Source organism: Alnus glutinosa, chromosome 7 (genome assembly GCF_958979055.1).
Source record: "Alnus glutinosa chromosome 7, dhAlnGlut1.1, whole genome shotgun sequence".
Taxonomy (NCBI): Eukaryota; Viridiplantae; Streptophyta; class Magnoliopsida; order Fagales; family Betulaceae; genus Alnus; species Alnus glutinosa.
This window is the reverse complement of record NC_084892.1, coordinates 6,254,250-6,273,336: the sequence shown is the minus strand read 5'-3', so window position 1 is coordinate 6,273,336 and position 19,087 is coordinate 6,254,250.

The following is a 19,087-nucleotide window of genomic DNA, read 5'->3' as shown; positions in this document are numbered from 1 at the left end:
ACTAAACCCAAATAATAATTATTTAAATTAAATAATATTTTTTTATAATAAATAATTATTATTTTAACAATTATTTTACACTATTTTTCATAATACTAATTATTATACGTAACTTTTCATACTTCTAATTATTTCCGATCATTTCTTACTATTAAAAAACACTACTTTTCAATCTCAAAAACCCAACTTCTAAATATAATTTTAAAAAGAATTTAAATTATACTCATCACCTAAATATATATATATATATATTTTTTGCCTGAAAAATTTACAAAACAAATAAAATTTTAATTTTAATTTCAAAAATTCACCGCGGAACGAACCGTTAGTTTGTTCTTTTCTTTCTAATGTACTTTTAAAAAAAAAAAAAATTGCCATTTTGATTTACTATATAGCAGTTGGAAAAGTGGGTAACTTGGGGCAGCATTGAAGTAAAAAAGTCAGGGCTTCACAGATCAATTATGTGGTCAAGATTCTTTAAAAAAATAAATAAAATAAATAAAGTGGTCATTGACGACTGAAATTTACTGCACTGCAATTACTTCGAGACAGGTAATTGAATTGAATAATTAATTCCAGCACCAAAACCAGCTGAGGAGACAGCTAGCCAAGTCTGGGAGTGACTTTGCTTGAAGAGCACGCTAGACACACAGATGTAGCAGCACTGACGTATATTAATCACTTTTTGATATTTAACATGTTAATATTATAAATTTAATATTAATTTTAAAAAGATAAAAAGAAACAAAATTATCATAGGTAACGTTACTCCTTCGAATGCTCTAATTTTGCAGTAAAGATGATTAAGTTGCAATTAATGCTATGAGTGTGACCAGAAAAAATCAAAAGGACAGATTTGATTTTCAAAATCAAAATGTCAGATTTTTGCAAAAAGTGATACGTATTTTATTTGATTGTAAAAAGAAAACAGAAAGTGAATAAATCATTTTTTAATTTTTTTTATTCATATTTATATCAAATAAATTACTATTTTAACATCTTTTTTTCACTTTATTTTTATTTTACAAAGAGATCAAAAGTATGTCATTTTCATTTTTCTGGTAATACTTAAGGGCTTGTTTGGTAAGTAATTGTGAATTGGAATATTTATTTAAATAGTAGTAAAAAATGATTGATGTGATAGAAAATTTGAGAATGTTTTATAGAAAAGTGAAAAAGTTTTGTTTTGTAGTGAGTTTTTTTGGTTGAATAATAATAAAAAATTATTGATGTGATGTAAAAAGTGTAAAAAAGTAAAAATGTTTTTGATTTGATATTTTTGGGAGAAGTAAAATAAAAATAAAAATTTTGTGGATGATTTACCAAACAAGCCCTAAAACATTTCTTGTGGGATAGGTTTGAGCAGTCACATGATAGAGGGAAGCGGATCCAATCCTTTGTCAGCAGCCCAATCTCGAGACCATACATTAATGCTCTATTTATTTTAGTGTAAAATAGCTTTCATCATAAAATATTTTTAAGAAAGGTATTTATCAATAAAATATTTTTTGCCGAAAATATTTTATAATGTTTAGCTCGAATAAAAAATCATAAATATTTTTTATATTTTCATTCAATAATATTAACTTATAAAAATTAATTTTTATTCACAACATATAAAAATATTAATGCAAAATAATATAAAAATATTTTTTATATTTCGCAAATATAGATTCCGACAAAAGTGGCCGGAATCTGGCAATTGGCCCGAATTCCAGCGAAAAAGGCCGGAATCTGACACAAAACAGTCGGATCCGAAAGAGATCCCGGCCTTTCTGGCTAGATTTCGGCCAATCTGGCAGGAATTTGGCACAGTACCGCCGGAATCTGGCTTGTCGGAATTAGGCGATATTCAACTGCTTTAACGTAAAGGTCGTCTGCCATCTACGTCACTAGTCTTTGTTTTTTTCATAAAATGAAGAGCTCGGAGAGAACCATCGCAGATTTTTTTTTCTTTTAAAAAAAAAATTGTCAACAAAGGACACTGAAATGAACTGTAAATATCACGCCAGTCTACCTTAGCCCTAACATGCCTCTCTAACTTTTTAATTTTTCTAACGCCACGATAGTTTCACATTAGTTAGTAAGGTTACTTTCGTAAAAAAGTTTTAAGGCATCGTTTGGTAACCATTGTAGAAAATATTTTGTTGAATAGTAATAAAATGTAATTGATGTGATGTAAAGTAAAAGGAAGTTTAAAATTTTTTTATGAAAAAGTGAAAAAATATTTATTTTGTACTGAATTTTTTTATATTTAAATAGTAATAAAAAAATGATTGATGTGATATATATATATATATATATATATATATATATATATATATATATATATATATATATATATATATATATTGTTTTTTTTTTTTTTGGAAAAGTGAAAAAAAAAATGTATGGGAGAGGGTAATTACTTATTAATTAGGGATTTCTCTTCCGGAGATATATATGGGGAGAAATTAAGGAGTGTGGTTTGTAATCTTGTTACTCTTGTATAGGTTTGAGGTGTGTTTTGGAGAATTAATTATTTAAGGACTTGTGGATTCTTTTAATAACCAAATTATTACAAGACGTACGTAGGAAGTGGATTTTGGGCTTTTTGGCCAAACGGCCCAAACCTGTTGTATAAAGCAAATGTGTTATGTGTATGCACTTCAATTTTTTATACTTATTTGATACGGTTTAATGTGGTATATTTTAAGTTTTTTTTTTAAAAAAAATATTATAAAAAGTTACTTACAAAATATCACGTAAATTAATATAAAATTAATGTAATAAATAATTATGACGAATAACATTACTAAAGCAAAATTTTATTTTTTTTTTAATTGTAATCATTCTCATTCAGTTTTATGATTTTGTCAATGTATTATATTCAACATTTTCCTGGTGCCTCTTCTAGGTTACAAATAGCATTTCTAGTAGTCTCACCAAAAAATCATTCCTAGAAGCCTTACCACTTTAACTAAAAAGTTTTGGTGAGTTAAAATACTCACAAATTTTAATGAGTAATATTCACTCACCAACTCTCTCATCAATTTATTTTATTTTTATTTTTCTCTTTTACATAATCCGCACACTTTTTCCATTTTTTCTCTCATACCTCTTTTTTTTGTCTTTTTCTTTTTTTCAATTTTATTTTTTTAAGTTTTTCTTATTTTTAGTTTTTATTTTTAATTATGCATAGTGACACGTGTTGGTTTTTTAAGGCATGTGACGTAGATTTTAGACAATTTTTGGATAGAAGTTGAATGAAGGTACCATCTCCATCTTTAGCAATAAACGAGATACCATCTACGTTACGAAATAAACCACATAGAGTAATAATGTATTTAACTCTAAAAATTAAAAACTTAAAAAAAAAATTTATTTATTTATTTTTTTTAAAATAGAATTTGGGAGATGGCTGCCTCGGCCTAAAGGCCACCCTGCTCTGGGGTGGCCCCTGGGCTGGGGCTATGGGGGTGGCTTGCCTCCCAAATGGGCCAAATCCTTCTTTTTTATTTTGCCTATGAGAGAGATCTCTTAATTAATTTTTATATTTCATAGGGTAATTTGTAAATTAAGCCAAAAGTAAAGACCAATTTTGCATATTTATTTTTCCTCTTTTTCTTATGATAAAACGTTTTATCGACTCTGTGAGAGCTTGAATTGCCGTTGAGAAGTTTCAAAACCATCTCTGCAATGTTCAATTGTTGTCACATCACTGCCAAATGTGAACTAATTTGAAGTGGCTTTTGATACCGTAAGAATGCAAGTATACCAAAGAAGCATTTGGCCAAGCTTCACAATACGTTACAAGCTAATCATACCCATTATGTATATTTATTCATTTTCACAAAAATCATATATTTCCAAAATTATTAGCTACAATGTTGGTTAAGCTTTAATTGAAATATCCTTCCATTTGCATAAGAAAATAGGAAATTACAAGATAGAATTGAATGCATTCACCAAAAAAGTAGATAACGTCTAAAACAATTAGATAATTAGCAACATGTTAATTTGTTAGTTCCCATAGTATTTAATAAGCATTGTTGCTAACTGATCCTCTTCATTTTAAATAAAATGGAGAAATACCAGTTAGTTATTTTATAAAATAAAGGGTAAAATTGTTCAAAAACTCTAAATGACAATTTTATTTCTTGTTTTATAATTAACCGGCTTCTCTTTATTTTACCGTGAAATAGAGATGATTTGTTTATGTACCGGTACCATCATCATTAATGTGGTTGCCACAAAAGAATTTTTAACAATAACCCACAAAAGCAAAATAGGATGAAAATTTTGGTAAATAAACATATAATTAAGACAAAAAAAAAAAAAAAAAAAAAAAAAAAAAAAAAAAAACTTACACTATGGTTGGGGGATGGGGCTGTAGAGAAGCAAAAATAAAGTAATTATAATTAAAAGGAAAATAGAGGTTTTTTTTTTTTTTTTAGAGAAAACTTTACTCATGAACTATTGCATTTTTTTACTTAAAGGTAATAAATTTTAAAACGTCTCAAAGTAAGATATTCAATTTTTAAAACGTCTTAATAACAAATACTACGTTAAAATTTGCTATTAAATATTGAACTCATTCATATCATTGTCTATTTTTATATGGTCTAACAAAAGTCTTCCCACCATAAGTGTAAGGTGTTCCACATCTTTGTGAATAACAGTAAGAGTCCGACCTTCTAGTGAATATGAAAAAGAAACAACATTACCGAGTATTCTAATTTGCATATGTCTTTTAAGATCCCCACAATATTCCCTTCTTCCACACCTACCAAGAAGTCCAAACTCAAGTACTATGCCTGTGGGATAATGGGCTTGTTTGGCAAATACATGTATAGAACAGAGTAGTGAGTTGTTAATTTTAAAATTAGTAAAAAATGATGATGTGATATAAAGTAAAATAAATTTATATAAAAAAGTGAAAAAATTTTGTATTATAGTTTATGTTTTTATTTGAATAGTAATAAAAATGATTAATGTGATATAAAAAATAATAAAAATAGAAATATTTTAATATTAATTATTATTAAAAAATAAAATAAAAAAATTGTGAATAGTGACCGACACTATTCTGTTATGTATCGGAGCTTCGAGCTTGCCAAACAAGCCCAATACTTGATGCCAATTTTTGACAACAAAAGTAACTGTTATGCCCTTTTCTTCTTTTCGTCTCTTGTTTTCTGCTTTATATGGATCTTTGTGCAATGAAAATCTCCTCTATTTTTTTTTTTAAAAAAAAATTACTATCCCATCCATGAGTTCCTTTCTAAATTCATGTGAAAATTGGGCTTCTTAGCAAATACTTTTTATTTCTTTTTTTTTTTATTATTATTTTCTAAAATTACTATCCCATCTATGAGTTCTATTCTAGAATCATGCGAAAATTGGGTTTCTTAGCAAATACTTTTAATTTCTTTTTTTTCTTTTATTTTGTCAGGATAAAAACCCAAAAAAGAACCGTTTATTTTGTAGCGATCTTTTTTTTTCTTCATATTTATATCAAATAAATTACTTTTTTAACATTTTTTTATTTTATTTTATTGTACAAAGATATCAAAAGCGTATCACTTTTTGTAATTTTGTCATTTTGATTTTTAGACAGACTAAAGAGAATCAAATTGTCCTTTTATTTTTTATTTTTTTTGGTCAAATTTAAAGCATTTGTCGTGAGTCTGTCATTTTGATTTTTGGACAGCCTAAGAGAATCAAATCTGTCCTTTTCATTTTTACTGGTCACGCCTAAAGCATTTCGTAGTGAGGTAAGTTTGAGTAGAGTCACGTGATTGAAGGAGGAGGATCTCATCCATTGCAACTGAACAATTTTTCAGAGGAACAATTGGCAAAAATGGCGAGAAAATCAATTAATTCCAAAATTCTACAAGTCTTTTCCTGACAATATAAAAAGTATTTCTTGAGAGAGAAGGCACCTTCCGGCCAGAATATACTATAGGACTTAATAATAAACCTTACTCTTCTTCATCATATCCATACTTTTGTTTAACATTTTTTTTTTATTTGTCATTTCTTATATTTTTCAATGCTGAGTGTAATTGTGCAATTTGAGAATCTTTTAAAATTGTGGGGATAATGATCGGTTAAAAAGTTGTGGTTAATTTGAATGGAAGGATGTTGCCATATGTGTAAAAGCTTGTTTATAACACATGAAAACAGTGCAAAATTAATCTTAAAATCTTTTCATAGCACATCTTTGCATTGTACTGGACGCAACTAAGCATTCATGCATACGGGATGGGTCTCTTGAAAAAGACAAGCAAGAAGCACCAAGGACCTTTCACGATAATTAAATGTTATTCATTAGATAACAAATGCCCCACCCTCAGCAACTGGACAAGGATCCTTTTTAATTCATTTTAGTTGGAGAGTATTTAATTAATTTTATTTTAAGGATCAAATTACCCTTTCACATTTTTATAGATAATTTTACTTTTCAAATAACACCAACCGAATCACCTTTAATTTATCGAAACTGGATAGAATCTAAATGCCCTAGCAACTAGTCAACACTCAAGTACCATGCCCGTTGGATATTTAATGCCAATTTTTGGCAGCAAAAGTGACTGCTATGCCCTTTCCTTTTCGTTAAATCTCTTCGTCTTTTTATCACACATCCGAAAATCTCTGTTACACGGTCTATTTGGTAATTATTTGGATTTTTTTAATACGACTAAAATGTGGTTGATGTGATATAAAATAAAATAAAAAAATTTATTTATTTATTTTTTTTTTATGAAAAAAAGATATTGTTTTGTTGTGAATTATTATTTTTTATTTAAATAATAATAAAAAAAAAAAGTTAATGTGGTATAAAAACTTAAAAAAAGTTAAAATGTTTTAATGTAATCTTTGACTTTTGATTAAAGACCTAGAATTACCTCTCTCTAGAAATGCTTCAGGTTTGAACAAGTCCAATGTGTCTGAATTTTTTAGAAGCAAAATTTTGATACATACTCAAATCCCAAAACACTCTTATTCTGTGTTTTGTTTTTTGTGTTTTGTTTTTTTTTTTTTATATAAAAATTAAATTGTAGTTATGAAATTTAATACAAAAAAATAAAATAAAAACTTTCAATATTTTGGCAAGTAATTATAAGAGATTCTAAATAATCAAACATCAGGAATACACCATAGAAGTTGGTGATCAGAGTTGGTTGTTTAAGAATTACAATTCAATCTGTCCTCTGAATAAAAACAGGTTGGGGGGACCAGAAAAATAGATTTCGCAAGTACTAAAATCTGGGGGCCGGGGGCCCAAATCTGTTGCACTTTTCTGTTCTTTTGATGCATGTCAAAGAAATCGGATAAATGTCTAAAATATATATAAAAAAATAAATAAAAATCACAAAAAAAAAAAAAAAAATCATATTTGTATAGATTTTTTAAATTCAAATTTTACTTACATTTTATTCAACTTTTTTTTTTAAAAAAAAAAATTATCTGTTTTCTAAATCATTAAAACATAATTTAAAAAAATATATATTTTTTTCAATATTCACAATTTTAAATATAGTGAAAAACAATAAAATATAATACAAAAAACTCACACTTGAATGAGTCCAAGAGCAATGGCATCTTTATATTTAACTTTTCTTTACGTCTTTAACAAAATTCATAAAAATTGTATTATAATTCTCTATAATTATTTATTTGAATTTGTTAGAATTCAGACAGTAGATTATAAAAAATCACTTATGAGACTCACTTGACCAGATAAATAGTGATTAGCTAGTTCAATTTTTATTTAGTCATGTAGGTCCCATAAGTGATCTCTCACAATCACCTATTCGAATCCTTTCAAATTTGAACAATTAATTATACACGATCATGATCCACTTTGTGAAGTGAAAATCTCTTCTTTTTTTAAAATTTTTTTTTTTTTATTTTCTATAATCACTATCCCATTTATGAGTTTCATCCTATGAACACCGGGCTTCATAGTAAATACTTTTAATTTCTTTTTTAAAATGTTAGGAAAAAAATGTCAAAAAGGACGGTTAATTTTGCAGTGATTAGTCTTTTTTTTTTTTTTTTTTTTGCTTATTTATATCAAATAAATAAATTTTTTTTAATTTTTTTAATTTTTTTTTACAAAGAGATCAAAAGAGAACCACTTTATGTAAATTTGTCATTTTGATTTTTAGACCGGTTAAGAGAATTGAATCTGTCATTTTCATTTTTTCTGGTCACACTTAAAGCATTAATTGCAACTTAACGATCTTTATTGAAAAAGTTGAGAATTCAAAGACATGAGGAGATAACTCATTCAAAGTGTTTTGCTACCTCGCCTATTTTATTTCTGAGGAATGATTTTTACCATCTAAATATACAACTTTTTACCACCTTGTCTATGTGGTAAGGTGGTCCCCCACTTTATTTTATTTTTTAAAAATAAAAAAACTCTAAAGTTAGTAGGGGACCACCTTGCCACATAGACAAAATGGTGAAAAGTTGTATATTTAAGTGGTAGTGAATAATTACTCTTTATTTCTTATTCTTCTTTTCCTCTTCTCTCTTTCTTCTTCATTTGTTCTTGCTTTCTTCTTCAAACGTAGAGAACAGCGAGTGAGAGAAAGAGAGAGATTTTGAGGGAGGGGAAAACACAGAGAGGATCCGGGAGACTCAAAACACAGAGATGAGAGACTCTGTGTGAGAGAGGGAAGCCGAGAGATTAGAAGAGAGAATAAGAGAGACCGTTTGAGTGAGAGGTTGAAATCGAGAGTGAGGCCGATCGGAGGTCCGTTCGACGGTGGGCTTGCTTCTTGGCCGAAACCCAGAGAAAATCGGAGTCGATCTTCAAGGGACGACCTGTGTGACCGGAGAGGGAGTCCCGAGAACCTGACGATCGAGCATATCCAGACGACGCCGGCGAACTCAGGGCGATTTCCGGCGGGTCAAAGCTGGCGTCACCGGTGAGCCCAGGAGAAACGATCTGCGGCGACTTGAAGCTTTTCCCGCGATTCTAGCTCACTGATTTCCGGTGGATTTCTTAAAAATCCCAAAGTAAGTAACTCTATAATTCAGATCAACTTATGAGTTTATTCTTGTTGATTATTGACTGATTTAAGGTGTTTTTTTTGGGTGTTTTGGGTTCTGCATCGGCTGAGCCGTGATTGTGTGTGTTTGATGTTTACTGTTAATCTGGGTGTTTTCCTTGTGGGTGTTTACCGCTTGTGTGTGTTCTATCTGGGTTTGAATTGGTTCGGTTGTCTTGGTGATTACCGATTGTGTGGTGTTGGGTGCCCTGATCAGTTCGGTTTCGGAGGTGATCTTGAAAGTTGGTTGATTGAGTTGAGAGTTTGGGTTAAACATTAACCCGAAGTAGTAGGCTCATAACATGTGTATATTGTTGTAGATCTGATCTGTTTGTTGTTTTCAATAGTGTTTGTTTATTGGGAAATGCTAGACTTCTCCCAATTTTTTACTCCCATCTCTCTTTATACCCTGACTTGGCATATACCCCGTCATATTTTCACTACCATCTTTTTTTCAACCGGCGACGAAACCAGACAGTGAAAAGACATTTAACTGCCCAAAAAACAGAAACTTGCTTTTTTTTACTTTCTTCCTCTATAAATTAAAAGCTTTCTTTTTCTGCAAATTAATCCCACGGTGCTCACCCCTCCATTCTCCATTTTTTCTGCTTTCATTCGTTGAGAGAATAAATGATTTATAGTTTTTTTCTTCAACCATAATGGAAGAGTTTGCAATTTTCAACAGCTAACTCACTAAAACAGAAATAATCTAGAAATGCTCTGAGAGAGGAGCATCTACTGCTTCTTGGAGATGCTCATGGCAGGCTTGGTAGCCTAGGAGGATTTCAGGTTGGCAGTGCGAAATGGCGGAGCTGTTCTTAGATCTGATTTTGGTGGAGCGGCGCTCTCACCAAGCGAAACTTTACCAAATCCAGCCCCCCACCCATCTCCCCAAATCAATCCGCACAGCAGAAACCACCTCGTCAGAATCAAGCACAAAAAAAAATGTAATTATTCTACAAATCACTCTTGCTGTTCCTCCTAACAAGTGCAAAGTAACCCAAAACAGCACAAACAGCAGCGACAACATTCCCTTCCTTCAACAAAATCTTGAGCACAAACCCAACAATCTCCCTAGTAATCTTGAGCACCGTGGGCTTTGCAGAAGAAGAAACTTAAAAAGCAGGAAAAAATGGAGAAGGGAGGGGTGGGCATGGGCTTAATTTGATGAAGAATAAAGCTTTTAGAAGTAAAGTAAACGATAAGGTTTTTTTTTGGGGGCAGTAAATGTCTTTTCACTGTCTGGTTTCATGGCCATTTGAAAAAAAAAAGATGGAGTGAAAATACGTGGTTTATGCCAGGTCAGGGTGTAAGGAGATGGGAGTAAAAAGTTGGGAGTAAGCCTAGCATTTTCCTTGTTTATTTGCATGTGCTAATGTGGTTCTTTAATCTGAAATTTGGTATTGTTATATTTTGAAACACTAATCTGGAGCTTTTTATGAATGTTGATTGCTTTCTTCATTTTACTTGGGCTTTTGGGTATATGTTGTTTAGTGAGGATTGTTGTGGGGTTTCTGATGATTTGGTGTTTGGTTTTTGCAGGGAGTAATTATAGTGCGGCTCACTTCTCTGTTGCTTACCTTTGCATGAAATATGAAAAATGTTTTAATTTCCATGTCAGGAATGGGTGATTTTGGGAAAAACACTACGACGAACCGGCGGTGGAACTCTGGTAAATTCAGAAACGGGATCAATCTTTTCTATAATATCAAATCGTTGGTAGCTGTAATAGTAGTTCGCCGACATTTCGTTGGGTGGCCAGAGTTTGAATGGAAGAAGAAGTGAGCGCGCTTTCTTCTGGTACTGATTGTGCGGGAAGGCAAGAAAAATGAGTTAGCTAGGTTTAAGGTTTAAGAGAGGAAGCTCAAAGAAAGAAGTTTTCGAAATAGAGGAAGAAGACCGATCAAGGTTTTTCTATACGAAAATGGCGTCGACCGACCTGCAGAGTTCAGAGTGCGGAGTGAGAGTTTGTCCAACCAAAAGAAAGAATGCGAAACCTTTTTACGAAAAAGGTGTGAGCTGCAAAGTGAGAGTCAGTCCAACCAATGCGTCCTGTCTTGGCCCCTGGGTCTTTACCCAAGGAGTTGATTCGATCTTTACATTTTTTTTCGCCATTTTGGGAAGTTTCTTCTCGATGACCGGCTCGCACTTTTGCCTTTTATATCCATAAATAGAATTTAAAATAAAAAATTTACAGTTTAGCCCCTCAAACTGTTATCTATTTTGCAATGAGTCTCACGTATAACCAACGATTGGATTTTGACTCTCAAACTACAAAAACGTCCATTTTGTCATAATATGCCTATAGTATCCCCCAACACGTGTCAACCTGTTTGTTATTAATTTTTTCAAAAAATTATAATAAGGGATAATTGCATCACGTGTCGATCTGAATAAAAAAAATATAAAATTATTAAAATAAATAAATAAATAAACTATTTTTTAAAAAAGAAATTAAAATTTCAAAAAAACAAAAAAATGGAAGGGTGCCTTCGTGCCACCCCCAGGCCTTTGATGGCCACCCCCGACCATTGGGGGTGGTCGCGTGCCACAGTCGGCCACCTCTAGGAGTGGCCCTAAAAGCTCTAGGGGTGGCTTCCTTTTTCTTAAAAAAAAAAAAAGTTTATTTATTTAGTTTTTAATAAATTTATATATTTTTTTATTCAGATGGACACGTGACACCATCTTATTGGTTTGACGTGACATTTAACAAAATCTGTCAAAATTTTTAACGGAATTTGACTCTAAAGATCGGTTTATAATTATAGTATATCACAAGGACCTTCTATGAACTTTTTAAACCATATAAAGTGATTTGTAATTATGGCATATCCTAAAAACTAGTGGTGCAATTATCCCTAAGAATAATAATAATATAATAATAATAATAATAATAATTAAAAAAAAATGTCATAAATTGGTTGATTGGTTGTAAACGGGTAATAAACAGGTTGACTGGTCATAAATAGGTTGATTGGTTGTAAATGGGTCATAAACGGGTTGGTGGTTCATGAACAAATTTTTAATTTGGTCATAAACGGGTTGCAGGTCCAAAAATGTTTAATGCAAATTAATGAAAAAATTCAACCAAAGTTATTTGTAAAATCAATGAAAAATAAGGAGTTTAGGTGTAATCCATTTTTGGTTTCCTCATTTTAGCACCAAAGTACGCTTATATATATAATATAATATAATATAATATATTAAAAAATTTAAAAAACAACAGGCAACTATTTTATATTTGACTCTAACTCGTTAATTTTATATTTAAATTTTTTATATCGGACTCATAACTCTTGTAAAAAATTGTTAGCCCTAATGTCACATATGAGGTTCGAATCGTATTAAGACATGTATATAAAAGCATATAGGTCAATTATAAAACAACCTATTTAATTAAATTGATCAAATTCCTCATCTATCACTCCTTAACTTGGAAATTCCATCCCATATATATATATATATCTTTTAATCAATCAGTAAAACACCCAATTTAATAGCAAAACACCCAATTTTTGTTCATAAGAAAATATACATGATGAAATTTCTCAATTGTTATTATTTTATTCATAAAAAATCATTTTATCCGGTCAATCAATTGAATTTTTAAAATATTTTATACGTTATATTTGATAGTAAATTAAAAATTATTATTTTATAAAATTATGTAAAAATATTAATACTTTTTGGTCCTAATCAAAACAACAAAAAGAATTTTTATTACTTAGAGAATATTAGAGAACCCTCTCGCCTCTCGGAAACAAAACCAATCTTAATTATTTGAAAACAAAATTAAAAATAATTCAATCGTATTAATAGGGGACCACCGAATCAAATAATAATGGAAAATGCTAGAATTCCCACCCCCATCCCACCCCAATCCCATCAACTCTAAGTGATTTAATTTTTTTATTTAATAAATCAATTTTCAACTTTTTACACTTAGGGTTGGTGGGATTGGGGTGAGATGAGGGTGGGAATTCTAGCACTTCCCAATAATAATAGTACCAGCCGCGCGCGGGATTATGCGGCGAGCAGTACTCATTGCCTGCAATTTTCATTTGTAACATCCCACATCATGACAGTAGCGCACCACTTCGTCCCTCTCTCTACTTCTCTCTCTTTCTCCGGCCAATAGCGTACTTCCTCTCTCTTATCAATTAGGGGCTGTTTGGTAAAGGAAGGGAAATGCTTCACTTATCCCAAAAAAAAAATAAACTTTAAAATATTTTAATTTTATATCACATCAATAATTTTTTTATTATTATTTAAATAAAAAAAATTTACTACAATACAATTTTTTTTTACTTTTCTATATAAATTCTTTTCACTTTATATCACATCTATCAATTTTAACTCCCACTATCAATTCTCCTTCCCTTTCCCTTCCCTTACCAAACAAGCCCTTAATATAATAGCCAATGTGAACTGCGTCAGTAGAAGGGCTCACATTCCCGAGCTCGTCTATCCGTAGGACGAGAGTCAGACGCTCGTCCGACTCTCGTCCTACGTGGCATAAAAATATATATAATATATTATATATTTATATATTAAAAAAAAAATTGCAGAAAAAAAATCACTACACGCGTGAGCTTTCCCCTTTCCCCCCATTTCTTCCCCCAAATGCCCTAAAATTTTCAAAAACGCTGCTGCTGCTGCTGCTCTGTCTCCCCCTCCAATCCGGCGACGCCCATTGACACAGGCCACGCCCACAGTCCAAAAAAGCACCGCCCACCACCAACCACTTCCTCACCGAACGCACCGGCGACGCTCACCCACGGCACCAGCTCGAAATCCGGCGACGCCCACTAACGGGCCAACCGACACAGTCTCTCTCCCCTTTTTCTCTACGGTCCGTCTCTCTCTGACTTATTATTCATGGGTTTTTTAAGTTATTGATGCTTGTGATTTATTTTTGTTCTTGAAGGTTAGATTTTTTTTTTCTGCAATTTTTTTTTTTTTTTTTTTTTTTTTTTTTTTTTGAATATTGGGCTGGTTGTCTTTTTTTTTGAAACAACATATTGTTTTCCTTGGATTGGTGCTAAAATATGATGATTTATTTTTGTTCTTGAAGGTTAGATTTTTTTTCTGCAATTTTTTTTTTTTTTTTTTTTGGTTTATGAATATGGGGCTGGTTGTTTTTTTTTTTTTTTAGAAACAAACGGATTGTTTTCCTTGGATTGGTGTTACTTGCTCTAAACACTAAAATATGATGATTTATTTTGTTCTTGAAGGTTAGATTTTTTTTTTCTGCAATTTTTTTTTTTTTGGTTTATGAATATGGGGCTGGTTGTTTTTTTTTAAAGAAACAACAGATTGTTTTCCTTGGATTGGTGTTACTTGCTCTAAACACTAAAATATGATGATTTATTTTTGTTCTTGAATGTTAGATTTTTTTTCTGCAATTTTTTTTTTTTTTTTGGTTTATGAACATGGGGCTGGTTGTTTTTTTTTTTAGAAACAACAGATTGTTTTCCTTGGATTGGTGTTACTTGCTCTAAACACTAAAATATGATGATTTATTTTTGTTCTTGAAGGTTAGATTTTTTTCTGCAATTTTTTTTTTTTTTTTTTTTGTTTATGAATAGGGGCTGGTTGTTTTTTTTTTTTTTAGAAACAACAGATTGTTTTCCTTTGATTGGTGTTACTTGCTTTAAACACTAAAATATGATGATTTATTTTTGTTCTTGAAGGTTAGATTTTTTTTTCTGCAATTTTTTTTTTTTTTTTTTTGTTTATGAATATGGGGCTGGTTGTTTTTTTTTTTAAAAACAACAGATTGTTTTCCTTGGATTGGTGTTACTTGCTCTAAACACTAAAATATGATGATTTATTTTGTTCTTGAAGGTTAGATTTTTTTTTTTTTCTGCAATTTTTTTTTTGTTTGGTTTATGAATATGGGGCTGGTTGTTTTTTTTTTTTAAAGAAACAACATATTGTTTTCCTTGGATTGGTGTTACTTGCTCTAAACACTAAAATATGATGATTATAAGTTGCTCTCATTTCATTGCAAAACGATTTTACATTTTTTTTGTGTTCTCTGGAGCAAGATTTTTTAATTGGAATTTTGTTCTTAGTCTCTGATTTTTGGTACATGAGTACGTGAGATTTTTTTTGGGTTTGTGTCATCATGTGGTTAGTGTTTTTTTCTGAAATTTTTCTTAAATTTTGTTCAAGTAGTGTAAAAATAAATTAAAGATGATGGTATATTAACTTCTCCTTTATGATTGTGGAATGAGGCTTTCAGTTTTGATCCTTTTTTGTTAATTAAGATTGTGCTGCTTTGGTTGATCTATATTATGTATATGTATATATTTTTAGTTTCTACCATATGCTTTATATTCACTCAAGTGATTAAATACAATTGATTGATTAAACTTTTTATGCGAAATAACTCTTAGATGGACTTTGAGCAATCAACCTTGAATTTACAATGCGAAGAAGATTGTTCGTTGAGGAAAAGCATGTTGATGTGTTACGAAGTCTTAATGAGGAAAGGGTAACTGAGCACTTGAGAAAGATCAAAGCAAGAATAGCACGGGAAGAATATGATCCAGCTTGTGATAATGTTGAAGTTGTTAGTGTCATGTATGAGGCATGTACATTGTTCTTTGTGATGTTTCTTCATGTTTACTTGTTTTGTAATATAATCAACATCATGTTAGTTGCCAGTGATGGCTTGAAAATGGATAACAAGTAGTGTTTTTGTTTCCTGGGTGAATTGCTACTCTCCTTTTCTTTTTTTCTTTTTTTTTTCAATAATATTTGTTCAAGTACTAAATCAGCCTCTCTGTGGAATGATATGTTGAAGGTATATGTTTTCAATAATTTTTTTTTTTGCATATATTGCAGTTATGGAATGGTTAGGGATGAATGAATTTGTGGACATAACCTAGTGTCGTTTGTAATATGTTCCAGTAATCTGTAATTTAGTGGCAAGTGTTGTGAATGGTTTCAGACTTTTTCTCCATTTTATGGTCATGGTCCATTTTAAGGTCATGGTCTTGGGATGTTGTTGTCCTACAAGCATTTATTTCCTTAATTCAGTTGTTGTTGGGTAACTATTAGATTATGGTTTAGGGGTAATTAGAGTATTTGGGTTAATTAGTTTGTTGCTTTTAGGGTATGGTGGCTTGCTTCGGCTTAGTATATGTGGTTGTTCTGTAATTGACTTGTTATCTTTCATTCTCTATAAAGATCCTTACTTTTAGTGAACAACTTCATTCTTTGTGCATATGTTGGTGATTGTTGTTGCTACTGTTGGGGTTGGAATTTTTTGCAACATTTGAGAGATTTTGCGGAAAATGGAAGATTGGAAGGTTTGGAAGGCTGACGTGAAATCCCTTGTTTGGTAATTTTTGTTATTGGTGTTTGGTACACTTTGCTTCAGTGTTGTTTGCTTTCTCGTCAATTGTTGTTGCCTGAAGCAATGAAAAAATTGATTTGTTTTTGATTTAGATGCTTATTCCTATAGGTGAGTATTTGATCAGATCATATGTGTAAGAAACTGGAGCTCAGTTTTGTATTTTTAGGGAACTCAGTTTTGGATTTTAAAAATAGAGGAAGATGTAGTATATTAGGAGATTAGATTAAAGAGATTTATTGTAATTATTTATTGATGGCAATCAAATTACATTGATTTCATTATCATATTTATTTACCCAAATTCTCCTACAAATAGGAGCCCATCAGCTTCATCAACCAGCATTTGGCTTGAATCAAATCACTTCTTACCGTTCAGTTCATATGAAATCATTTCAACCAGCCTTTGGCTTGTTGAAATTAGACCAAAACATACAATAATTCCTACAAAATCTAATTCCAGTCATTTAGAGGCAACTGATGTTTAACAACCGAATTGCCCTTGTACAACAAAAAATTTACATAAGCCCAATAAAAATGCACTACATATTTTTAAATTTACATCACCATGCTACATTAGCAAAATTTGCCCACAAGAATGACACCTGAAACATATAAGATCATGTTAGACAACAGAAAAAATGGAATATCAACTTTGCAGGTAATGCTTAATAACCTAACACTTACAAGACGTAAATGAAATCTCCTTCAACAAGACAATTTTTCTGCTATTAACAAAATATTGCTGTTAAACATAAATGTTGAGTTCTGCTATTAACAAAATATGCCCAAACCATCATATCCAGCCACGGATGAAAATTTCAATATGATATATTTTTTTCTAAACCGTCAACCAATCAAATAATTGGGCAAAGAAGGGGAAAAAGATCAAAGCAACCTGAACTGCTTTTCTGTACAGCAAGTGATTCAAAGTCAAGAAAACAAAAACATATACCAGAACTAAACAGAATACCCAATAGAAACCCAGTTGAAGACAAAAAAGCTCAAGCACATCTCCCATGCAAAGAAATTAAAACAGGAAAACAGACAAAGAATCCAGCACTCTGTAAAAAATTCCCAAGTGGGATCAGCTTGAGAAGAAGCTCAGTCTCAACCACAGGATGACACAAACAAAGCAGCACAATCTTAATTAACAAAAAAGGATCAAAACTGGAAGCTTCATTCCACAATCATAGAGGAGAAGTTAATATACCATCATCTTTAATTTATTTTTACACTACTTGAACAAAATTTAAGAAAAAATTTCAGAAAAAACACTAACCACATGATGACACAGACCCAAAAAAAATCTCACGTACCCATGTACCAAAAATCAGAGACTAAGAACAAAAATCCAATTAAAAAATCTTGCTCCAGAGAACACAAAAAAAATGTAAAATCGTTTTGCAATGAAATGAGAGCAGCTTATAATCATCATATTTTAGTGTTTAGAGCAAGTAACACCAATCCAAGGAAAATAATATGTTGTTTCTAAAAAAAAAAAAACAACCAGCCCCATATTCATAAACCAAAAAAAAAAAAAAATTGCAGAAAAAAAATCTAACCTTCAAGAAAAAAAATAAATCATCATATTTTAGTGTTTAGAGTAAGTAACACCAATCCAAGGAAAACAATCTGTTATTTCTAAAAAAAAAAAAAAAAAACAACCAGCCCCATATTCATAAACCAAAAAAAAAAAAAAAAATTGTAGAAAAAAAAAAAATCTAACCTTCAAGAACAAAATAAATCATCATATTTTAGTGTTAAGAGCAAGTAACACCAATCCAAGGAAAACAATATGTTGTTTCTTAAAAAAAAACCAACCAGCCCCATATTCATAAACCAAAAAAAAAAAAAATTGCAGAAAAAAAATCTAACCTTCAAGAACAAAAATAAATCATCATATTTTAGCACCAATCCAAGGAAAACAATCTGTTGTTTCTAAAAAAAAACAACCAGCCCCATATTCATAAACCAAACAAAAAAAAAAAAAATTGCAGAAAAAAAAAATCTAACCTTCAAGAACAAAAATAAATCATCATATTTTAGTGTTTAGAGCAAGTAACACCAATCCAAGGAAAACAATCTGTTGTTTCTAAAAAAAAAAAACAACCAGCCCCATATTCATAAACCAAAAAAAAAAAAAAATTGCAAAAAAAAAATCAAACCTTCAAGAACAAAATAAATCATCATATTTTAGTGTTTAGAGCAAGTAACACCAATCCAAGGAAAACAATCCGTTTGTTTCTAAAAAAAAAAAACAACCAGCCCCATATTCATAAACCAAAAAAAAAAAAAAATTTGCAGAAAAAAAAATCTAACCTTCAAGAACAAAAATAAATCATCATATTTTAGCACCAATCCAAGGAAAACAATCTGTTGTTTCTAAAAAAAAAAAAACAACCAGCCCAATATTCATAAAATAAAAAAAAATATAACCTTCAAGAATATAAATCACAAGCATCAATAACTTCAAAAACCCATGAATAATAAGTCAGAGAGAGACGGACCGTAGAGAGAAAGGGGAGAGAGACTGTGTCGGTTGGCCCGTTAGTGGGCGTCGCCGGATTTCGAGCTGGTGCCGTGGGTGGGCGTCGCCGGTGCGTTCGGTGAGGAAGTGGTTGGTGGTGGGTGGTGCTTTTTTGGACTGTGGGCGTGGCTTGTGTCAATGGGCGTCG